Below are 25,840 nucleotides of genomic sequence, written 5' to 3'. Positions count from 1 at the left end.
ACGCTTACTAACCTGGTTTGGGCAATAATAAACCGCATCCGGACACTCGCAAACAACAAGCCTTTGCTCGGATAATGTGGATTTGTGCAGAAAAACGGACACTGAACCTGACACGATTAAAGCAAGTCCTAAACGACACGGGGATAAAACAAACTTCAATAAACTTTGGGTTTTATTTATGAATAATAAGGGTTAAAGATCTGGTGCCTAGGTACTTCATCTCTTTATTTTAACGAAATGTTTGGTATGACGCGCAGACACTGAAATGGCAATGGTGGGCAACATTTTTTTAAAACTTGATATACTGTCGAAAAATAGATGACAAAAGATTTAAAGGGTAATGAATGAGATGCAAATTTTGATCCTTCTTAAATAAGCTGACTTCAAGGTAAAGTACTACTTTTTAATTCTGTTAATCATTTTGCATCTTATTTTCACGATTTTCTTTTAAAGTTTAAAGTAAGTAGAAATGTCTTTTTGTACACATTTTCTAATTATCAGTTATTTTACCAGTTTCCTTTGTACTCAAACAGACCTAATATACTGCACCTCATCCACCTATCAGTTTCCAACATACGTAGAGCATTTACCTTATCTCTGAGGAGGATGAGTAGGAGCATGTAGTCTTTTTGAGGAGGAGGAGGAGTTAGAGACTCGCTGTCTCTCAAGCCGCTCGCAACAACGAGACAGCAGGAGAATTTCTAAAACCAACAGGACAGCAAGCGCCAAGTATTTCTAGCAAAAGCGAGAGCACTACACAAATCGGGCTTCTCACTGGGAAAGGTCCTGTGCCACCACTATGGCCAGCTTACTAAAAAACAGTACTGTACTGGTAAAATTGATCACCTTAAAATATAACGCGACTTTTCTCTCCTTATAACTTACACTCCGCAAGGAGTAATAGTCTAAACTTTAAGTGTCAAATTTGCCCAGTTCACAGTATTTCATGAAACTCAGTCCTCTTCATTTCAGGTGCCAGGTGACTTCTCTCTCTCTCTCTCTCTCTCTCTCTCTCTCTCTCTTCTTTTCGCAGGTAACTTGTATACAGAGTAATTTTATGCAGGAATAACCACTGTTCTAAGCATAAACAGTGAAAAGGGCTTACGATCATTTTAAAAGAAAAAAAATCCTAAAAGGTTTACAAAAAAAACGTTGTTATAGAAAACATGTCAGCTCAATCAGTTCTGAAACGACTTTATTAAAGTTACGATTAAAACATAAGGCTTTAATTTGCGATATGTATTAAATTTGATATGTATGAAACTCGGGATAAACTACATTAACCAAGCGTCAGGTTACGAGTCCATTGTTACTACCAAACAAGAGATCCAAATCAACGACGTTGATCATTTGGATTAATAACTATTATGATAAGATTTAAATACATTGATAAGCCCTGTACCTCTTGTTATTAATCTTTTTCATCTTCCTAAAATCAGATAATCTTACCTGAAACACTAAATATTGATGAGAATTTTGAATACGAACCCTCGTTACAAAGAAAAACTATGGAAGATTTCGCCACTGAAATTGTTTAAGCTTGAAAAATCTAAAGCGTAAATCTATACAAATATAATGACTTTTAAAGGAAGTCTTATCAATAAAAAAAATTATCTTTTTAAACTTTTAAAAATTTATCAATAATCTTTAAAAAAAGATTATAAATCATAAAATTTCTTAAATCTCTTTGCACCACAGATCCAGAATAATGTAGGAAAAACCACGAGATGAACACAAGGATTAACAAGAAATAAATAGCTATGAAAAACCCTCTCTTTGGCGCAACGCTAACTAAAATGGTTATCATCACTATTATAAAAAAAAAATTAGAGCTTTATGCTAAGTTATGACATAAAACCAATCAAGATCCAATGCAGTATGTCAACAGAATTATAGCTATGTTTTCCAATGGAAAGCGTGATAAACAGAAATCCAAGCCGTTGCTTTTCTATTAGCTAAACAGTAAAACCATAAATGCGTACATCATTTTTATTGTTAGTGAGTCAATGACGAAAACACAGGTTCATCCACTCAGAGATTCAAAATGCACACGACCCTGTGGTATAAGCCATTCAGTTCATCAGATTTCCTTTAGGAAATTCATTACCACCGGATGAAATCCAATTTCAAGAAATTAATCTAAAGAAATATTTAAGGTTCATTCTCAGACATCTTGCATCAGTTTGATCCTTCCTTAAGTAACTAGACACTTGCAAACGGTTGCTTTCTTTAGAAATGAGTCCCCCTTAATAACCTTGGCAAGGACGACTCTAGCACTTACTGATATCTCTGCTAGTTATGGTAGCTTTATATTTTAGTTTTGGAAAATATATGAAAATGCTTAATCTGGCACATCGGTACATGTACCTGTAGAAACAAACATTTCTCTGGATGGTTCTAAAAATATATACTTCCAAATGGCTTCCAAGGGAACAATTGTCCAAAGAACGGGTTCTTACTAAACGCACCAAATCCTTCTTGCCTTTCCATAAAAAACGAACACGTTAGGAGAACTAACAACATAGCCGGGATTATTCCAGGACTATTCTATCCGTTTCCCCATCCACTCTGGTCCTACATCAATAATTTAAGCCCCGTATATTTCCCTCCTTTCTACTAAATAAACCTCAAACACGAAATACCGGGAAGGGGAAAAGGAAGGAAAAAAAAATCTCTTCGGGAGCGGCCGTGGTTATATACTTTTATTAAAAGTCACTTAGACGAAAAAAATATTAAAAACACTTGATTCCTGCTTTGGGAAATTCTTCAATTCAGGGAAAAGCCGAGAAGTCTAATTCAGTGAGTAATTAATGTGGCGTAAGGAAAAAGCCCTAAAATGCTCTACTTGCGTTAAGTTTAAGTCGGCCCAGAAGTACTAATTAAAGCCTTAACTCCTCTTCACACGTACGCTTAAGCTTAAAATTTCGAAGGGAAAGGAGGGATTCATTTATTTATCTTTTTTTTTTTTTTTTGTTTATACACTGACAAGGAGTTCCTAGGAAAGCCGTATCTTGTGTATCTAGAAATAAGGCCTTGCACATAATCTCGATTTTGTTTACACGAATATAGGTGAATACTTGAAGACATCTCGAAGCTTTTTACAGATATTGACAGATGGGAAATTTGGTAAAAGAAAAAAAAATCCTAAAACTGTATATTTTTTGTCAGAAAGACAAAAAGAGAATCATAACTACAAAACACTAATAACCCCACACATATCACACGCACGGGAGAGGGGGCATAGCCCCATACATTATTTTCCAATCGCAGTATAAAAGAAAAAACTACGTTTGCCCACTAACTAAGGGTAATTTGGACTTCTTAAAAGAAACGCACTTTCCTCAGTCACACCACTTCAATATACCTACCAAAGGCGGAGGCGGTATTCCAAAGTCTTATGAATGAAAATTAAATAATTGGTAGCGTTAAACTTTAACAGGATTATCATCGCCTGGGTTCGTGTTTTAATAAAGCCATAGCTTATTACGCTCCGAGATTTAATAATTCAAACTAGTCTCTTAGTTTCATAATTTTATAGTATTACCACCGAAGTATGATGTGGAAATATTAAAGGCATTAAGGATATATCAGACTGCTTAAGATCTCAATCTCGCCCGCCGGCAGCGACACCTGCAGGAGGAGGAAGAGGACCACCCCCCCCGTACTTAAATCCCACCTCCTGCACCCCCTATCCGAAAATATCCTCCAGACCCCAGGATACACACCCCCCGTCCCTAGGACCCCACCAGCCTCTCAAAAGGGAACTCCTCCACCCCTTCCAGAAATTGTACATCAAGACACTCGCTTTTCTGATCAGATGGTGTACTTTTCCTACGGAAGCTGTTCGCCGCCTCAAGGATGACGTAAAACGACAGATGAAAAATAAATATTACACTTGAAAATATAGTGAGTTAACATTGTTAAAAATTTACGCCTTTAATTCTGCTTCAAAACTAAGTATCAATATTTTGTCTATTGAAGGCTTTCTTCTACTTGATTTTGAGTATATGGTATTTTCCTATTTCTAGGTAACATATGTATATATTTATGTATGTATATATATGTATGTATATATATATATATATATATATATATATATATATATATATATATATATATATATATTATATAAACGTAATGAAAAAATCGACAGGAAACGGAGGAAAAAATCACAATATAATTAAAAAAAAAGAGAACACTCATCCTGGTTGTAGTACTTGCCCTAAAAAAAGAAAGAAATTTCTGGAAACTGAATTGAATCTGTTAAAAAAAGAAATCTTAAAAAAAAACAAATGACATTTCCAGCCGAAATGACAGCCCAACAGGGTAAACCCTACATTAGAACGAAAGCGAGAAACAAATTCAAAGACGTCAACACACAGCCAACTTCCCATTACCTGTTTTCTGGAAGTAGAACATAAGGGGGAAAAATGGGACCCCTACCCATCCCCAGCACCGCACCCCACCCCCTCCACACCATCTTCCCAGGCACACCATCCCAACCAATTCTTTTAAGTGAATTACGGAATCTGGAGGTTATTTCGAGGTTATTTTTTCACAGACAGAAGACGTGACTCAACTTCTTTTTTCCCCCTTCACAAAGAGTTGTGAGCAATTTTTCCAGAGATGACATAAAAACATGAATTGCATTACCACCCATTCAACGGAAGCTGTTTTCGACATGCCAACACACACGGCTGGGGAAACGGGGAACTAACTATACGTGAGGCTTAACTCACGTGTCAGCTCTTCCCCTTTCTTCGCCATTATGATAAAATATCGTGCACAGGGAACAGGGACATATTATCTGATGCCACGTTCTGTGTTACATATTGCCGTCTATTATTGCCGTGCAATTTAAATCCTTCATTAGTCATAGTTCAAATCGCTTGTTCTATTCATATCACGTCAGGACGATGTCTCTGTTGGTGCGTGTATTTGTTTGTGTGCTTGAGCGAATTATGCATTATGAGGAGTCCATTTGCCACTGTCTGACCATATTTCATCCAAGTGACAATGTTCTTTGCAGACTACTTTTTATAACCATTAATCTTTACATAAAATAACACCTGCAATTCATTTGAGGCATTCAACATACTAATACCAAAAAGGAAAATCATAAGAACGTAAAATGTAGTTAAGAATATAAATATATATATATATATATATATATATATATATATATATAATATATATAATATATATATATATATATATATAAACACACATATATCTATCTATCTATCTATCTATCTACCTATCTATCTGTTTATTCATATGTGTTGCGTGTGTGTGTGTGTGGGAGGAATAGTGATTGTGCCAAAGCGAAAATAAGAATCACATAAGACCGCGAAAAAAATATTGAATGAAAAAATAGTTCTAACGGCAGTAAAGAAAGAAAGGAGTCAAAAGCATTTAAGAACAAATATGAGACGTCCTGTCAGTATAAACTGCAGCTTTATGTCGATGAGGGAATATTTTGAGGGATGATTCTAGAGGATAAATATTTCAACTCATGATGCCATAGTTAAAAAAGACTTAGAATTACAAAGTGAGATGTTAGCATAGATAGATAGAATATAGGGTGAACCAAACGCTGGGACCTATGAGGTCATTCAAAACATATAGTAGCATGTATCAGGAAAAACCTCAATTTGTCATGTGATGGTTTTGCCGGGACGTCCTCGTTCCCTTTGTGGATTGCTGTCATAAACTGCAGCTGCCGTTTTCTTTATGTCTGATGAGGGAATTTTGGATCGACGTTGGTCGAGTTTATGATGATACGAAGTGGAGCCGAGAGAGATGGGTGTGAAATCGATGTGACCGCGATTTTCATGAAAGGCTGTCATGATCAGATTCTGGTTTTGTGGGGTCTTGTCCCTGTTGGCTGAGGGCTGTAAAAAGTTTGGTTTTTTCTGCCTGCTGTTGTTTATTTTGCCTTTTTCTTGCAGAATTACAAGTGTTTTTTCTTGTATATTTTTATCTTTTTACCAGATAGTAAATAGGTAGAAATAAATTAATATTAAAGATTTTATTGTTTTTGTTGTTTTCCTTTTGTTTTGTTGCATCTGCCGTCAGTCGCGCGTCAAGGGCTGGCCCACCAGGTCGTTACAAGTGAGTTCATCTGTTTCAGCTGGCAGGGTTATTACGGCATTGAGGGGATCGGAAATTGAAAAAAAAAAAAATAATTTTTTTTTTCTTTTAGTAAGAAGGTGGTTTTGGAAACTGCTGTTCCCCGCTCGTTCAGGACTGAAAACCTCGTCAGCTTTTTCTTTTCGCACGGGTCTGGTAGGGCAGCGAATAAATTTTTAGTCGACGTTGAAGAGGCAACAGAAATGGGCACGACGTAGAGGTGGAGTGCTTGACCAGATGTCGTGTGAAAAGAGACAGCGTGGAATCGGAGAGCTGAGGGGCTGTCTTGGTAGTATGGAGGACGTATGTTGGTTTTTTTCTGCCTGCTGTTGTTTATTTTGCCTTTTTTTGGCATGAAAGAGTGCTGCCTTTTGTTTTCTTGTATTTATGGTTTTTATCTTTTTACCAGACCCTGACTCACTTGTAAATATAACGAACTTTGAATGGACCCTCCTTTGTTTGTTGCATCTGCCGTCAGTCATGAAGCCGTCCTGAGTATGTTAAAGAACCTGCATAACGGCCCACTCGGGTCGTTACACATAATAAATTGTTTGAAGAGAATGGAAAGTAAGATGAAAAAGGGAGATATGAACACAGTAAGAAAGGAATGAAAGAGGTTGCAGCTAGGGGCCGAAGGACGCTGAAAAAGGTAATGCCTACAGTGCGCAAGTGAGATGCATGACAGCACTACTTATTATGGAGAACTCGTGGTTGACCAGTTCTAGTGATGTGTGACTCAACAAGGGTAAAAATCTGAAAGAATGGATGACACTGAAAACTGTCACCTTATGAAAGTGAAAAGATGAAAAGGAGATTCTGAAAAATTTAAGGGTGAGGAATTGCTTATATTACCCGGGAGAGAGTATGGAAGGGCTTTAACTGAGGAAGGCAGGCAGAAAAGGAGGCTTGGCATGGATTTATTAGTGTGATTTTAGGCAAAGGAGGAGGAAGGCGACGAAAATGTGATAAAACAGCTGTCAGAAAAGTTTTAGAGTAAAAGGAAACATGTATATTGTATACACATACCTAGAGAAAGCTTATGACAGAATCTATGTCAATGCAATGTGCAGGGGTGATTTTGACGTGGAGTGTGCAAACGTGGAATATGAAGACCATTTGTTTGAGAGCAATTACACGTTTATAAAGAAAGTCATTCTACTTGTGACTTCTTAATTGAGTATACATTACTGGGCGTGCTTGGAGGAAGCTGTTTCATTTTGCATCAACGCTCTTTTAATCTGTTTTTGCTCGGCTACGCTGAATGTCAGAAACTAGTCTTACTATTCAAAGTATGATGACAAATTCTATTTGCTTCCCAAATTCGGTTATGCACAAGAAGTTCTTAATATCGAGGCTCATTGCAATACAATGTAAAAACACATTCTCACATACATTCCACTGAATTTACAGAAATAAAATATCCATAGGCAAGGGTGACAGCATATTAATTCACGGGTATTCAGAGCATTACTTTAGCGTTCTTCGATTTCTTGGTTATTTACAAGAGGGAATAAAATCCGACCTTTACAATTTTCCTGACTGAACTAATTTCCCCTGAATCCTGTGTCATTATTTCACAGCGAACAAGTAATTTATTTTGCGAACAATTACAAGTAAAATCCCCATTGTCTTTTTCGACAGAAAACAAGCACGCTTTGAAAGTCATTCTTTAAAACCATAAAAAAACAAGTTTTCTGTGTAGCGTATAATCAAGGACACCGAAAATAGATGTCTTTCGGTGGTCTCGGTATAATGCTGTACGGGCCGCGGCCCATGAAACTTTAACCACGGCCCGGTGTTGGCCTATCCTATACCGTTGCCCGAAGCACGATCATGGCTAACTTTAACCTTGAATAAAATAAAAACTACTACGGCAAGAGGGCTACAATTTGGTATGTTTGATGATTGGAGGGGGGTTGATCTACATACCAATTTGCAGCCCTCTAGCCTCAGTAGTCTTTAAGATCTGAGGGCGGACAGAAAAAGTGCGGACAGAAAAAAGTGCGGACAGAATAAAGTGCGGACGGACAGACAAAGCCGGCACAATAGTTTTCTTTTATAGAAAACTAAAACCAACATGAAAGTAGTGAACTACAAACAAAATCATGCTATCTTTCTCTCTGCTCTTTCCTCGCTTTGTGCGTTAAAACACCAAGTCACTTTGCACCAACATAATCTGACTACCATTATCTATCCTATCTAAAGTAACTGTCGAACTATCAATCTGTTTATCCCTTATTCTCCCGGAGGTTTCCTTCCATATCAGATCCTTCGGTGTCCCTTTAGTGCTGCGGGCACCGAGCGTGTGTATCTTTGTAGTACAGCCTGTGTATAGTTAAGTTATGAAATTGGTATCTAAAGTTGAGTTATTATTAAAGGATGGCAGCAGATGTTTGGGTGTAATAGAAACTTGCGCCCAGTATATTCAGAAAGGAATGTGCCTGGCCTTTAGCAAGTTAAGTGGATATTGTTATGGGTAGATACTATTACGGGAAGAGAGAGAGAGAGAGAGAGAGAGAGAGAGAGAGAGAGAGAGAGAGAGAGAGAGAGAATCTCAGGATAAAAATCAGAATAAGGTCTTTCTTTTTTTCGATACTACTGTCAGAATAGTGACTGGTCACGCTAATCCTGAAGTGATATTTCTGGGACTCACACGATGAACGAATGGTTTTATGGGATTTGTGTACGACGAGTCAAAATCCTGAATATTTTTGTGGATCTCTCATCATCACAAGTAAAAAGGTCTTCCATACGCTCAGGAGGACGTTTTAACGGTTGCTTTGAAATAAAGCCCCGTGTTTTGCCTTCTTCTTCCCCCACCCCACCCCCTTTTTTTATTTATGGGGGATAGAAGCGGTCGTGGTGGATAAAGGCACTGACCTGCCCGTCCTTTTGGTCATCATAAATAAAATACGCTGTCTAGAGTAAAAAAAAAAAAAAAGGAAAAGTTTTACAAGAACAGAAATAACCTTTATTCTGGAATAAAAGTTTCTCTTCATATCATTTAATGTTCCGTCTTACCTTCACCTCTACTTTGGATTTTCTTTGGTTCGCCTGTCGAAAGGCCTTCCAAATTAATTTCTACCAATATTATTTCATTACATGCTACATTAAGATAGATGAAGATGCACATCTCGCAACACAACAAGCGGCTACTTATTATACAAAGCCAGCAATTTTCGTCGGCTCGGTATCGAGGTCTACCTTACATAAAATATGTCATTGGTTTTTCAACTTTTGCCTAAACCAAAGTTACTGGATCCTCTCCAAACCTCGGTGTTATTGCTTTTAAAGCTTTCCTCCGAACGTTACTTCCTACAGAGGCCTAACTGGTTCTGCTCGGTATTTATCTTTCTTTGTAATTTCTAGAATTTCATGTGGGAACTAGAAATCCCATTTGTGTTTACACAAAGTAGGTAAGAAATACAATGTACCCAGAAACAGTGACATCTCTAACGCCTTCAATATTACGTGTCCAAAAAACTAAACAATAGCATGACAAAGTCTCACAAAGATCATCTGGTAGACAAGTTGCATCGCCATATTTACTTGAACACATAATTTACTGGATGATTATTGCTTAATACTTAACAACCTAGGTTGCTATTATTTAACAACCTAGATGGTGTTAGCGTATTATGATAAGTATATGAATATCAGGCATCGACAATGTTGCATAAATAACACTGTCGGTGTCTCCGACCAGAACGATTTCATTTTCATCAAATATTTCAACGCATCTCCATAATTACAAATACAATAAACAGTACTGTATCTGTAATTATAGGATTTCCCTATTCTGTAGCAATGAAAGGCGACTGAAAGTTGTATGTAATCTGACAGGGAGAATAATTACATCGTTTCTATCCTTGACAAATTTCTTTTAATATTCTTTTACTTATTTCAAATAAAACTAAAACTAAACAAAGCTAAATATATTAGTATATAATATATATATATATATATATATATATATATATATATATATATATATATATATATATACAAGTCGAACCTTTGGCTTTGCCATCTTACCTAACGGTCCCTTACCTCTCCCCTCCTCTCGAAAACTGCGGGGAGACCAAACTCTGACACATCTAGAGAGCCCCCTCATGGCTTCTCATTCGCTATTTCCAGCAATACAAATTCCACCCTCTTTAAGATCGCCATGTGATATATATCCCCCCACTCGGGTATGTCTGCATAATGTAGTGCTTTCTTCCTCCACATATCTCCATAATATATAATTTACTTCACTAAAAGTCGGCATAGTATGATTTATGCTTCAGACCCACATATTTCCCCTTCCCAGCCGCGTCTCAGATCCCGCAGGAAACTGATAGAAAATAAAGGTTTACAGAATAAATGAAGACGTATGGGAAGCCAGGGGGTGCTCTCCCCATCCTTTACCCTTAAAACTTCACCCTTACTTTATTCGCGAGCACTCTCTCTCTCTCTCTCTCTCTCTCTCTCTAGGAAATTTAATATGAAATGAAACATATCTCTGACGCAGTGTACTTCTCAGAATTAATTCAACATTATGTATCTTGGAGTAAGACGATTTAATTCTCACGGACAAAAAATAACTCTTTGGACTAAATGTTTAGTTTATCCTTAAAAATGAAAAATAATATTCATTTCTATGAAAATTAAAATAATATTCATTTTTAATCCGGCAGGCTAAGATCAACTCTACTGAGAAAGGTAGATTATGTTTCCAGCCATCTCTTACAGAAAACGAACAAACTTACTAGAGACTGTAAAATCCGTTTTGATTCAAAAATCTCTCGTTCAACGAGAGAGAGAGAGAGAGAGAGAGAGAGAGAGAGAGAGAGAGAGAGAGAGAGAGAGAGAGAGAGAGAGAGAGAATTAAAATGTCTCGAGAAAGGTGATTCGATCATTTTGGGAAGGCCTGAAACCAGTTAAGATTATGGGGAAAAATATTATCACTGTAATCACTATTCACAGCTTTCAGTTGTTTACTTTTTCTATATTTCGCGTCATCAAACGGATATTGATCAAACTACATTTTTCAGCGCATCTACTGTTCCACGTTCTTTTTTTTTTTGGTAGTTTTTCACACTGTTACTTCATTTCTATCTTCGTATTCTCATCTCTAGTGTAGTAAATTATCTGCCTTAGAGAAATTCTATGAATCACCAAGAAAAATTATGTATACCATTCTTCAGTGTATAAGGTTGCAGAACGTCTTTGGCTTAAGTGAAGATCTTTGCAAATATTATTTACTTAATGCCAAACTTATTCCACCGTGAATCATGCAAAAGTAACCTTCCTTCTCTCTAACTTATTTTCCTACACTTTTCATAGTAAACGCTACATAATTCTTCAGTTTCCGTCACGTACTTTGTTAGCATAATGAATACAAAATAAGGAATATGAAAGGAACTTTATATGATTCCTCTTCGGACATTACGGAAAAATATAAAAATATACACTGGTTATACGCACTAGCGGATCCAAAAGAATTCCATGGGGGCACAAATTTTCATATTATACATACATACATACATACACACACACACACACACACACACACACATATATATATATATATATATATGTATATATATATATATATATATATATATATACTGTATGTATATATATAAAATTATCTTTTCTCAAAATTGTATTATTTCTATAATAGATTTTATATTTTTTCCCATGGTTATATTTCTCATTATTTATGTTATCATTCTCTAAATCTTCAATATTATTATTTTGTCATTATTTTTCATGGGGGGACACGTGCCAGGGTCGGCGATGACATAACGGTATAGAAAATGAAAGATATAATAATGCGGGAAATCGTTTCCAAACGACAAACCCTGCTACGAAGATTATAAAGAAATTGAAATCCTTACGTACATTCCTGACAGGAGAGGATAGAAACTCGACCGGCAAGTAAATAAAATTCTTCCTCGTAAAAATACGTACAGTACTTACCAGAGTCATTTGTTTAATGAAATGAAATATACTTAAAAGCCCATCAGCATAATGAATGGTGTATTACAAACAATGTTACGAATAATAATTGAAGAGACACATTTCATCGTTCCTTGTCTTTCAAAATAACTCCAAAAACTATTAAGGTGACTTAAAATTCAAGGAGAATTATTCAAATAAAGTAAACATTTTTACGCCGACTGTCAAGGAAAAGCGACAGCCTTTTTTCTTGAGTATAAGGAGTAATTATCAAGAAAAGCAGACTTGTCGAATTTTCCTCTATTTCTTATAAGAGAGGAAGGAACGAAAAATTCCCAGTCTACAAAAAGCTATAGTGGAACCGTGAACTAATGTGAGCAATAACACCTATGTACTGTTATCAACATTTGTATGCAAATATGCTCTCCCAAAATCCAAAAACATTCAATCATTTGCTGACAGTGCATGGACCTAGTATCATTTCACTGATAAACATATATAACTGAAGGTATCATGTTTGTACATGCATGAAGAATAGATAGATCCAGACATTATAGTACACACACAAACATACAAACTATATATATATATATATATATATATACACAGTATATATATATATATATATATATATATATATATATATATATATATATATATATATATATATAGTGTATATATATATATATATATATATATGTGAGACTATTATTATTTCACTGATAAACATATATAATATATATATATATATGGTATCACTGTTTGTATGCATGAAGAATAGATAAGACATTATAGTACACACACAAACATATTATATATAATATATACACAATAACATACAAATATATATATATATATATATATATATATATATATATAATATAAATATAAAGATATATATAAGTTGGGGTAGCATGTACCTTCAAGGAGTTGTGCCCCCTAGTACCCGGCGCTGCTGTCTCCCCTACCCTCCCGATCCCCTACCTACCCCGCCCCTAGTCAGTATCGGACCCAACCTGGCAGTACCTAGATTAGGGGCCCCAAGCTCAGGATATGAGCACCTGTTGCCTGTTGGGTAAGGGTTAGATCCATAATAAAAAAAATTGTGGCCTTGCTTAGAATGAACACCAGAAATCACTGGCAGTGCAATGATGGATAGGATTACGGAGCTGAACGGTTTGATTGCTTGATTTTAACTCTGGATGTCTGGCATATGACCTTGGTTAAAAACTAGTAGGCAATGATTGGGGTCGTTGGCCATAGTTTGCTAGAAACTGGACATTGCAAGAAACTGGCTATCCTTTGTTGTATTTAGCCACTGCATTCTCTGTGGATTCTGCTACATTAACGGACAGGCACAATTTAGAGATGCCACAAGACACAGGCATAATGGGGGTACGAAGGATCCCATGGGGTTATAAATACTAGGGACAACTTGAAAATAAGAAATTAGAAGGTAAGATCCCCAAATCAAACCGGGGAGATAGAGCAGGTAGCAGTCGTATTCATATGGTAAGGACTGGTTGTTTATGAATCACGCTGCAAAGGAATGGGAAATGCGAGATGCGAAGAGGGTATTGTGTATATTTTATTCAGAAGCAGCATATGACACAGGCTGAGGAGGATTAGGCATGAAATTGCCGCCAATTGCAGAAAAGGCACTGCCTGACTGGAAAGCACTGAGCAACGGACTACTGTTGGCAAGATTTAAATTGAAATAGTGCAACAGGAGTATTAAAGTGTGCTAGCACCACTGAATGAACTCTAAAGAAATTAAGGAACTGTTTTATATAGAACTGCTTAATGTTATTTTATAGATGAAACACCAGAAAGTGATATGAGAATTTTTATTGGCGGTATCAAGGTAAAAGTTGGTAAGGATAGTGAATATGAGGGGAATGCAATTGGTTAGGAAGGATAAGGAGAGGCTGCAAACGAAAACGAGGTACAATTTCTAAGTTTTTAAGCTGCAAATACTCCTGACCAGTTACGGATTTATGGCTAAGCCCTTTTCAGAGGACTGATACGTAGCGATAGACATTCACAATAAATACATATGCTAGTGGGATAGTAAATACGAACATACAGGTGGCTGGAAACCCAATATTCACATCTGACAGTGTTTGTGAGGGTGGGGGAGGGCTGGAGGCCTTACTCACGTTAGTGTAAGGCCAACGTTTACAAATCTGATTACTGCGTGGGTGCCCTGCTTACCTTTTCCTTTCTAGTCAACTACCTTCCATAAAATTTTGAAATTTTACATATTTCTTTTGAAATTTATGCTTCAAGTTTATACATGCCTCGAATGATATTCATATTTCAAAAGCAGTCTTTTATAAAAATAGACTCAATGATGTTTCTTACCAGTGCATTATTAGAATACGATGTCTTTTTTGTTTCTGCCCAGTTGATGTATGACTGTTTTCACTAATATATTTGAGAATTCCACTGTTCACCAGTGCATGCCTAACACATCTTTTAAGCTGTTCTATTCTCTTTCTCAGTGTTTTCCCAGACTGACACATACAGAAGTTATCACAAGACTTACGTAAAATATGGTATACATAACTTTCAGTGTTTTTCCAGACTGACACATGCAGAAGTTATCACAAGACTTACATAGAATTTGGTATACATATCCTTCAGTGTTTTTCCAGACTGACACATACAGAAGTTATCACAAGACTTACATAGAATTTGGTATACATATCCTTCAGTGTTTCAGACAAACACATACAGAAGTTATCACAAGACTTACATAGAATTTGGCATACATATCCTTCAGTGTTTTTCCTCCAGACTACACATGCAGAAGTTATCACAAGACTTATAGAATTTTTATCCTTCAATGTTTTTCAGACACACATACAGAAGTTATCACAAGACACATAGAATTTGGTATACATACCCTTCAATGTTTTTCAGACTGACACATGCAGAAGTTATCCACAAGACTTACATAGAATTTTGGTATACATACCCTTCAATGTTTTTTCAGACTGACATACAGAAGTTATCACAAGACTTACATAGAATTTGCATACATATCCTTCAATGTTTTTCCAGACTGACACATGCAGAAGTTATCACAAGACTTACATAGAATTTGGTATACATACCCTTCAATGTTTTTCCAGACTGACACATACAGAAGTTATCACAAGACTTACATAGAATTTGGTATACATATCCTTCAGTGTTTTTCCAGACTGACACATACAGAAGTTATCACAAGACTTACATAGAATTTGGTATACATATCCTTCAGTGTTTTTCCAGACTGACACATCCAGAAGTTATCACAAGACTTACATAGAATTTGGTATACATATCCTTCAATGTTTTCCCAGACTGACACATACAGAAGTTATCACAAGACTTACATAGAATTTGGTATACATATCCTTCAGTGTTTTTCCAGACTGACACATGCAGAAGTTATCACAAGACTTACATAGAATTTGGTATACATATCCTTTAGAACTGTCAGGAGAGTTTATGTACCTTTAATCTTACATACATAAATGCTGGGCAAAATGGGACTCTGTTGCCCTAAGAACTGCAAAACGTTTGGGATACAGATATAATAAACCACCAAGACTGAGGGGGGGCCTAGTAAAGAGTGTGGACTCCTTGAAATATGGACATAATCCCTAAAATTTAGGCAGACGAGCCTGTTCTCCGAAGGGAAACTTCAACCACACTTACACTCCTGTGGGATGATGAAACAGAAAAATAATAGCGTTCTTACAGCTCTCCGTGGTCAGTCAACAAAAGGCCGTTGCATGTTGGTTGCAGCCCAATGATATAGCAAAAAATATAAAAATAACAAAGAGACTATGAGAGAGAGAGAGAGAGAGAGAGAGAGAGAGAGAGAGAGAGAGAGAGAGAGAGAGAGAGAGAGAGAGAGAGACATATATATATATATATATATATATTATATATACATATATATGTATATATTATACATCTCTCTCTCTCTTCTCTCTATATATATATATATCTCTATATATATATATATATATATAGTATTTCTATTTCTGTAGAAACCACCTCTCTCTATGTGCATACACAAACAGATGAGCACGAACAAAAAAGCCTATGATTACGCATACATTTCTATATACATACATACAATATAAAAAAAAGTGGTGAGGCCTCTTCTACATACAATAAGGAATATAATTAATGAAACCCTTAAAAGGGGAGGAGAAAATAGGAGGGGGAAAAAAAGAAAAGAAAAGAGGAGGGGGACTTCAAACTGCGATCTTTCTCCTCATACTTCTCTTCCTCGGTCTGTTTGGATCGTTAACTTTTTACAAACTGGGGATCTTGCTCCTATCTTCTCTTGTGTACGGATTGTCGTCTCGTATTCACACATTTATCGCTTGACTGGAGGCTGAGATTCGTCTTTTCAAGATCCCTCCCGGGGGGAGTGGCCGTCGGGGGAGGGAAGACCTTCTCCTGATGGGAGTGCCTGAAGTAGGGGGTATGGATGATCGAACAAAGGATAAGAGAGAGAGAGAGCGAGAGAGGATAGGTACGAAAGTATGGGAGGAAGGAAAGCGAGACATATGAAAAGGAGGCGAGAAGAGAAAGGAGAAACACTAATGAGGCCTTCATAAGGATACTTTTTCTTTTCGTTCCCCAAAAATTTCAGTAATTTGGGTTCTCTCGACTGCCAGTGCCACGGCCACCCTCATTTCTATGAATTAGTTTTGGTAAAAAACTTCGGCCATTTTCTGCCGCGTAATCACTTTAAATCTAAACTTTACAATGTCGGCAAAAAACTATCCACATTCATGACACAGCAAACGACGCCATTTTTTATGAATTCTGTGACCTTAACATTAGTTCTTGCTTCTTTTTTCTGGGGATGAACGACCGTCAAAGACGAAGTTCCGTTTTTTTAATTTATATTACTTGTAAGCATTTCTTAGCATAATGATAATAATGATTCATCATATGTTCGCATATTAGAATGAAACAGTTTTAATATCTCATCAAAAGTAACGGCATAGGAATCTAAATATATTAACGCTGTAGACTCTTGATATGAAATGTAAATAATGCCTTAATTAGATTGCAAGCAAATATAAGAAGATAAGCATTAAAACAAGTGTAGAAGCTGTTAACAAAACCAAATGAACTTTTTCTCATCGTAATGAATTTTTATAATCCTAACCTTTTCCATTTATTATTAATTATAATCAGGTTTAACCTTTGAATTACAAAGGTCACCTAACGCACTTCATATCTATTATTTGAAGGCGAGTCATGAAAAGTATTCTAGATGAATATCACGAATCCGTTCTTTTAGTTAACAATGAAATAAAAAATAAAAAATATTTAAACGACAACAATATATCAAAATATATAGAAATAACAATACAAGTTTCAGGTACGGTATGTAAAACAAAATGAAACTACACAGGGAAATAAACTTGTAAAAGTAACCTTTAATACTCTGGGGTAAACGTGAGACTCTGTGTCCAGAGGCGGTCAAGCATAACGCCATGCAGGTCATTTAGACAAATGTCATTTAAAAAAAAGAATAAAAGAAACTCAATTGCTGCAGTTGCCAGCAATAACCATACGTCTCCGAACTGAGCAAAGTTATGTCATAACTCTCTTCATCTTTTTAAAAATTTAGTTTTCTGCCCAAGATGACTATTACGGTTCCAAGGCAGAAATTATGAGAAATGTGATCATTTGAAAAAGAGTGTGACGGAGGTGACTCAGAATCCTTTATGTCAATTGAAGACTTTTCAAGAAAAGTTTGCCGTTCAAATTGTTCAAATATTAAGGAAAAGAGGCTCCTCTCACAAAAAAAAGCAAATAAACAAAAGCTGGAATCTCTAGTGAAATCATGGTGATCACAGCAATGTACAGAAGTGTTAATAGCAAAAAGGAGTTAGAACCCAGACAGGAAAAGCCACGAAGATGATTTAAATTTTGCACAATTCCTTCAGAAGGGGTGGTGAAAAGAGTTGTAAAGACATTCTCCTTTTCTTTTTTAATTTTATTTGGTTATGTTTTGTTCCATCCAATTTTTCTCGCTTTAATCTTTGATTCCAAACACACAGTACTCTTCAGCGCGGGAAGACCACGTCTGTATGCATATAAATGTACACACACACACACACACACACACATGCATTCTTTAAACCGAAAGTACAGTACATTCTGCCCGAAAGCTTGCAACACTGCCTCTTCAGGAAATTAAAAGAATGAAAGAAAAAAAAAAACATTCTCGTTAAAGGATTGAGGCCGAGAAACAAACAGAGAAACAAACGATAGAACAGGGTGGAGGAGGAGGAGGAGGAGGAGGAGGAATAGTAGTCTTTTCCTTTTTTCTTAACATTCGCTTTTTAAGTTCCCTTCGCAAAGTAAACAGCGGCTTATCTGGGCCGCGGGGTTCTTATGCGAGGAAGCGCTTGCTGTATTATACATGGCGTTTGATTAACCAGTCATTATCGATGGCCCTTCAGCCTCTGCCGAAAAAAGAATTCGCTTTCGGATGAGGTTTCCTCGCTCGAAAGAAGAGAGCCGCAATGATTTCCGAGAATGCGCGTTGTGCTGTTAACGTTGGGAATCGACCATGAAAGTAGTCGCGCTGGAACTAACCAACAAAAAAAAAAAAACCATTACATCCGAACATTATTAATATTTCGCTGAACATTATATATATATATTTATATATGTTATATATATATATATATACATATATATATATATATAATATATATATATATATATATATATATATAATATATATATATATATATATATATATATATATATCTATATATAGTCATATATATACACACATATATATATATATATATATATATATCTATATACATATATATATATATATATATAATATATATATATATATATATCACATTACCACAGGTGAAAAATAAGAGACGGGTGTAGGTGACCGGCTTCCGACTTCATTTCAAGCCACTGGCGCAGTCCGTCGTCAGTGGCTTGGAGATAAAGTCGAAACCGGTCAGGACCTATACCCCGTCTCTTATTTTTTCACCTGTGGTAATGTGTGATGAATGAATCACGTACAAATATGATAATAGTCACCATATATATATATATATATATATATATATATATATATATATATATATATATATATATATATGTGTGTAGCATATATATATATATATATATATATATATATAAATATATATATAAATTGTAATGCGGATATGCTAAGAACCATAATAAACCCATTTCGAGAAACAAGTTTACACGAGACAAAGGCTTCTTCAAGCCCTACAATCCCATAAAAAAATATAAACAGAATGCATGAGATGACATGCAAAGCAATGAAAAAGAAAAAATGAAATTTGGAGTAAATGTGAAAAGTGTGAAGGTTGGATTTAGGTCTGCAGCCTTTATTATGATGACACCTTAATACATGACAAAATGCATAACTTTGAATAACTTAATATTGAATATATATGAAGGAAAGAGTTGGTATAATGAGAAGTGAAAACTAAAAAGAAAAGAAAAGATGGTGATATATATAACAATTTCACCATCACATTCACCCACATTAAGTGTTGTGGCTGGTACAGTCACCATCATCATCATTTTAATTTACAACGACCTGGCATATTGTTATTGGTGACTGTGATTACCTTATTGAGTGTAATAAAACTATACAAGAAATAACAGATATATATTGTTCTCAAATGTACCAAATGCGAAATTCTTTATAATAATATGTGTACACACACATTGTAATAATAATAATAATAATAATAATAATAATAATAATAATGAAAAACAGAACAGATAAATGGCATCGCAAACCAATGCACGGACAGTACATGAGACAGACAGTACATGAGACAGACTAAAGTACTGGTCAGCAATGAAACCTGGCAATGGCTACAGAGGGGAGAACTCAAGAAGGAAACAGAAGGAATGCTAACAACGGCGCAAGATCAGGCCCTAAGAACAAGATATGTCCAAAGAACAATAGATGGAAATAAAATCTCACCCATATACAGGAAGTGCAGTATGAAAGACGACACCATAAACCACATAGCAAGCGAATGTTCGGCGCTTGCACAAAACCAGTACAAAACGAGTTATGATTCAGTAGCAAAAGCCCTCCACTGGAGCCTGTGGAAGAAACACCAGCTACCTTGCAGCAATAAGTGGTACGAACATCAACCTGAGGGAGTGATAGAAAACGATCAGGCAAAGATCCTCTGGGACTATGGTAGCGAAACAGATAGGGTGATAGGTGCCAATAGACCAGACTTAACGCTGATTGACAAAATCAAGAAGAAATTATCGCTCATGGATGTCGCAATACCATGGGACACCAGAGTAGATGAGAAAGAAAGAAAAAATTGATGAGTATCAAGACCTGAAAATAGAAATAAGAAGGATATGGGATATGCCAGTGGAAACTGTACCCATAATCATAGGAGCACTAAGCACGGTTCCAAGATCCCTTAAAAGGAACCTGGAAAAACTGGAAGCCGAAGTAGCTCCAGGACTCATGCAGAAGAGCGTGCTATTAGAAACAGCGCACATAGTGAGAAAAGTGATGGACTCCAAAGGAGGCAGGATGCAACCCGGAACCCCACACTATAAAAACCACCCAGTCCAATAGGATGACAGTGATTAAAAAAAAAAAAAAAAAAAAAAAAAATAATAATAATAATAATAATAATAATAATAATAATAATAATAAAGTTGAGGATACCGACAATAAAATGAAAATAAAAAAAACAACAGTATGAAAACTAAATAACTGAAACATTCATTAAAGAAATAACAATAATAACAAGAAACACAACTACAACAATAACAATAGAGGCGTCTAACAGTTAACATAAGCCTTTTCACAGTCCTCCAGGCGTTTTTAGAAGCTGGAGCTCTTTTCATTAAATGAAACGCTTCACTAAGCTCTGGATTTCACGATGCAATTATGGTCGAGAAAGCACAGGAAATTGAACAAGTTTCTTTCCTGTCACTACAAGCCTTTTGATTCGATTCCTTAATAAGTTATTAGCCGTGAGCATAAAAAGAAAATTGCAAGTCACCGTTGTAACCATTATGATTTTAAAATTAGCATCGTTACTGTTAGGACTGTTAATAATAATATTTTCACTTTCATTATCATGAACAAAGGCAACTTATAAAAAATGGAATAATCCCCAATCAAGTGTTAATAAAGAAAAATGCTCTCAACACAGATAGTTTTCTATATATACATATTTTCCTAAAAAATAAAATAATTTCAAAATTTAAAAAAATCTAAAGAAATGTCCATGATCACAAAACTACACTCCAGGTAAACACAGAGCCATCTTAACAAAATACTAGTATGTTTCTGTCATCTGTATTCCGCACAGTGAAGTTGACAGCGAGCAAATCTCGTGTCCTAAATGGAAATGAAGAATCCTTTTAAATAAAAAGGCTGACCACCTTTAAAACTAATTCTCTTAATTTTCGTATCAAAGGTACCCGAGAAGAATATATCTTTTCGATCAAAAGATACGCAGACACACGAACAACTGCAATATCCTAAGCTATCCAGTTCGTTATCCAAATAATACTCCAGATTATCAAAAGAACAGAAAACAAGAAACAAATTCTTCCGACAATTACAGTCAGGAAAATATTGAATACCCTTCTGATTTTCATCCTAACAGACGGCAGTAATTGTACGGGCTTAACTGTAATCTACAGCGGAAAGAAATCCTCATTCCTCTGTTTTAAATGAGTATCATTTCTTCTCCAGGTATAATCTTCGTGGACGAGTGCTCCCTCAAGATTAGACGGAGGATATTTACTTAAGCTGGAAAAATTAAATGGGAAAGTATTGTGTATCAGCACTTGGGTATGCCGCTACCCTGTCTGTGTACAGATGCAGACAACAAATCCTTCGCCATGACTATGTAACTCCGTGGACCAAAATGAGAATGTGGAGTAGCAAATGCACTGAACAAAAAAAAAAAAAAAAAAAAAAAGGAGAACCAAGTACATGTGGCGCCAACAGAGAAAGTCCCAATAAGTCACCTAATGCCAAACGAGGACATAAAGAAAGTCACCTTTAAATTATACTTTATTAGGGGGAAAAATGAAAGATAAAACATTATCTTAACTGCTTTGCAAAAAAGACAAACTTCAAATTACAAAAAAAAGCAGCATTCCAAAATTAAAAACTGGAAATTATGACAATATCGGTACTGAAAAAAACACGTAGACTAAAGTGTTTATATCATCATACTTGCTAGCGTAAATGGAGAATTAAACAAGAGAATTAAACAATATCAGTACGCCAACCAATATATTAGATTACTTGTAAAAATTAAACGTTGTGCTCACAAACAATTGTAACTCAAACACACACACACACAAGCACGAACGCACGCACGCACGGACAATGCGACAGAACTGAGGCTTTCACTACACTTGATTTAAAGAAAATATAATAAGCTACATATTTACTCATTCACGAATCATCAGGTGAACTAACATGAACATTGTTGCAAAATATGTTGTCGCTTCTCTACGATCAAGATACCACTGGTTGTAAATGTATCTCTTTCAGTAAAAATACTACTTTTTCAAATGTCATAAATGAAGATGTGAATATTATTTGTATGTTCAGACACGAAGCTTTTGACAGTTTTCTACGCTGATATCAGTTAAAATAACGTTTTACACATAGAGTCTACCATTTATGTTATGAATTACGATCTTGTATTCAATAGAACGTTATGAAAAGGGACGAAGGATTTTTCGAGTCAATGTCCTGCTTTTCTTTACAAAAAGCTTACACTTGGATATAAACTCAACGTCCAATCATTACTGAATGAAAATGTGAAGAGGATTTATTTTTATTTTCTAGAAAAGGCACGCTGGGATATCATGAATGAAGAAAAACAATCTATTCCCACACAGAAAGGTTGTTCTTACCCTTACACCGTTCTCTTTAGATAAGTTGTCAAGTTTTTTCTTAGAAAGATAGACTTCACGACTAACATGCAAGCGAGTTTACATTTATACAAATATTAAAGTAGAAGCTCAGACAACATAAAGTGCGTATAAATAACGGCACTGTTGTTTATCTCCGCATGTGCATACTTGCATGGAACTCGGTTATCGTGAATTCACAACATACATTTCAGTTAAAGATATGCACACAGTTTTGCATTCAAATACAGAACATGGATTAAATTTCCATATAATAAACGGCAAACAGGAAGTAGCACAAAAACATTTATTTACATTCTGTAGAGTTGAATAGGAGTGACGGGAGCTACTAGGGCATCTAAGTTAAGTATACCTTAGTTTAACCAGACCACTGAGCTGATTAACAGCTCTCCTAGGGCTGGCCCGAAGGATTAGATTTATTTTACGTACTAAGAACCAATTGGTTACCTAGCAACGGGACCTACATCTTATTGTGGAATCCGAATCACATTATGACGAGAAATGAGTTTCTATCACCAGAAATAAATTCCTCTAATTCTTCATTGGCCGGGCGGAGACTCGAACGTGGGCCAGCAGAGTGCCAGCCGAGGACGATAACCACCCGTCCAATGAGGAACTACTAGGACATCTAAAGTAGGTTAAAAATAAGATAAGAAATTAAAATATTTAAGAGAAAGGGAAACCACTACCAATAACGAAAGAGACAAAATCTACACTATTAGTATTCTAACAAACTTTGCGTTCAAGAGAGACTGACAGACTTCAGTAAGTCTTGTCAAGAAAAACATAGGTGCTGAAGAACGGTCACAGTAATAAGTAACAAGCTGAAAGAAGGCATGTTTACCCAAGAAGTACCCATGATTACTTTCAGGGAATTGCACAAGCAAGAGTAAGGAAAAAGGTCAACTTCTGAATGCCACCGCTAATCAACACCAGAATGATACTGTTCCGTAGTACTTTATGCTTTGGTTTGTAACTCTACCAACAATGTGACATAAGGAACAGGATTCATTTGTGGACGAAAGGCATGAATATCTACAGGTTATTCCATCACTGTTGATAGAAAGTACAATAAAAATAAAATGATAGTGGGTTCACCATAAGGAAAGACACCATCATCATCTGATTTTCCAGGGGAAGCGAAGCTTCTCGATGTGTTTTTATCCGAATCTTGACACTTCTTGAAAGTTTTGCAAAAGAAAATTACTGAGATTTTATATCTAAATGACAGTAAAAAGAACATATGAGATTGTGCGTAGAATGTGTGAGCGCGCAAGAACGTTGGTTTGGTTACGTGTTCTCCAGTCACACACTAGTGCCTTAAAATAAAAAAAAAATTATACAATCCAGAGCCATTCTTACGTAACCGAAACACTTCCAAACGGGTTTTGTAAACATAATACACAAATACACCTTTGCTTTAGTGCGATGAACAAAAAAGGAAATAAAATTTTAGAAAAAATAAGAAACAAACAAAGGTAAAAGATTTAAAAAGTAGACCTAAAAGATATAAATACAATGCCATATTCCCTCCTTCTAGTGGCCAACACAAATGAGAAAAAGAGGTGGGGAGGAGGGGGCGAGGGGAGGAGGAGGAGGAGGAGGAAGTAAAAGCATTAACAAAAGAAAGCAGTGGCCTTACAAAACACTGGCGTACGATATAAAATGGGGTGAAATAAGGGAGAGAGGTGTGGGAGACTCGTTTTCCAGGAACAGGTAGGATCAGCTTGGATTAGGTCTTTCCGCTGACACCGCTTTACTTTCTCTCTCTCTCTCTCTCTCTCTCTCTCTCTCTCTCTCTCTCTCTCTCATACACCCCTTCAACTCACAAATTTTATTCTTTGTGTTCGAAGTACAGTCACCAATAAAATTCTATTCTCTCTCTCCTCTCTCTCTCTCTCTCCTCTCATAAAGCATACATTCACCAATAAATTTCAATTTCTACTGCAGTCACAATAGCACAATGGATTTGCTTCTCTCTCTCTCTCTCTCTCTCTCTCTCTCTCTCTCTCTCGGGATAGTAGACAATTAAAATGCACATTCAATTATGCAAATATGTATGGGAATATTCACGTGGATTTAAAGAATTATTATGAGGTCCTTTTTTTCGTTCGGATATAACGTAACAAGCGAAAGGAATGACAGCTGAAACAAAAACAGCTGACAGTAAGCAAATTACATAACTGCTTAACTCTCCAGATATATATATATATATATATATATATATATATATATATATATATATACATATATAATTTGTATATAAAAATGGTGACACTCCTTTGCTTTCCAAAACCTAAGGTTACAGAATGTTCTAGGTGCCCTTCCAACTCCTCTTAACACTTCCGAATCATAAATTCATTCATTCTTTCCACATGGCCAAACCATCTCCAAACACTGATACACCCTTGTCACTTATACCATTTTTACCACCAGCTCAACCAAACCCCATACTCCTCAAACATTCAATTCCTCTTATGTCACATATACTAAGCAAACAGTTTACCTCAAGATCTTATATCTTGTTTCTTCTTATTAGTGTTTAAACATTCACACCTCCCATAAAGGAGAGGCGGATCAACACACCCATAAATTCAAACCAAAGGCATTCCATGTCTCTTCCCACTCTTTGCACAAACTCTGCTACCATCAGTGCTTCACTAATTCTGTGACTTGAATCTACTCTCATCCCACTATCACCCATTATATTTACACCTGAATACCATTGCAAATAGTCTACTGTCATCTGTCCACAATCCACGTTAACAATTATCGC

This window comes from Macrobrachium rosenbergii, chromosome 1 (assembly GCF_040412425.1).
Source record: "Macrobrachium rosenbergii isolate ZJJX-2024 chromosome 1, ASM4041242v1, whole genome shotgun sequence".
In the NCBI taxonomy this organism is placed as follows: domain Eukaryota; kingdom Metazoa; phylum Arthropoda; class Malacostraca; order Decapoda; family Palaemonidae; genus Macrobrachium; species Macrobrachium rosenbergii.
Note: the sequence above shows the minus strand (reverse complement) of the source record.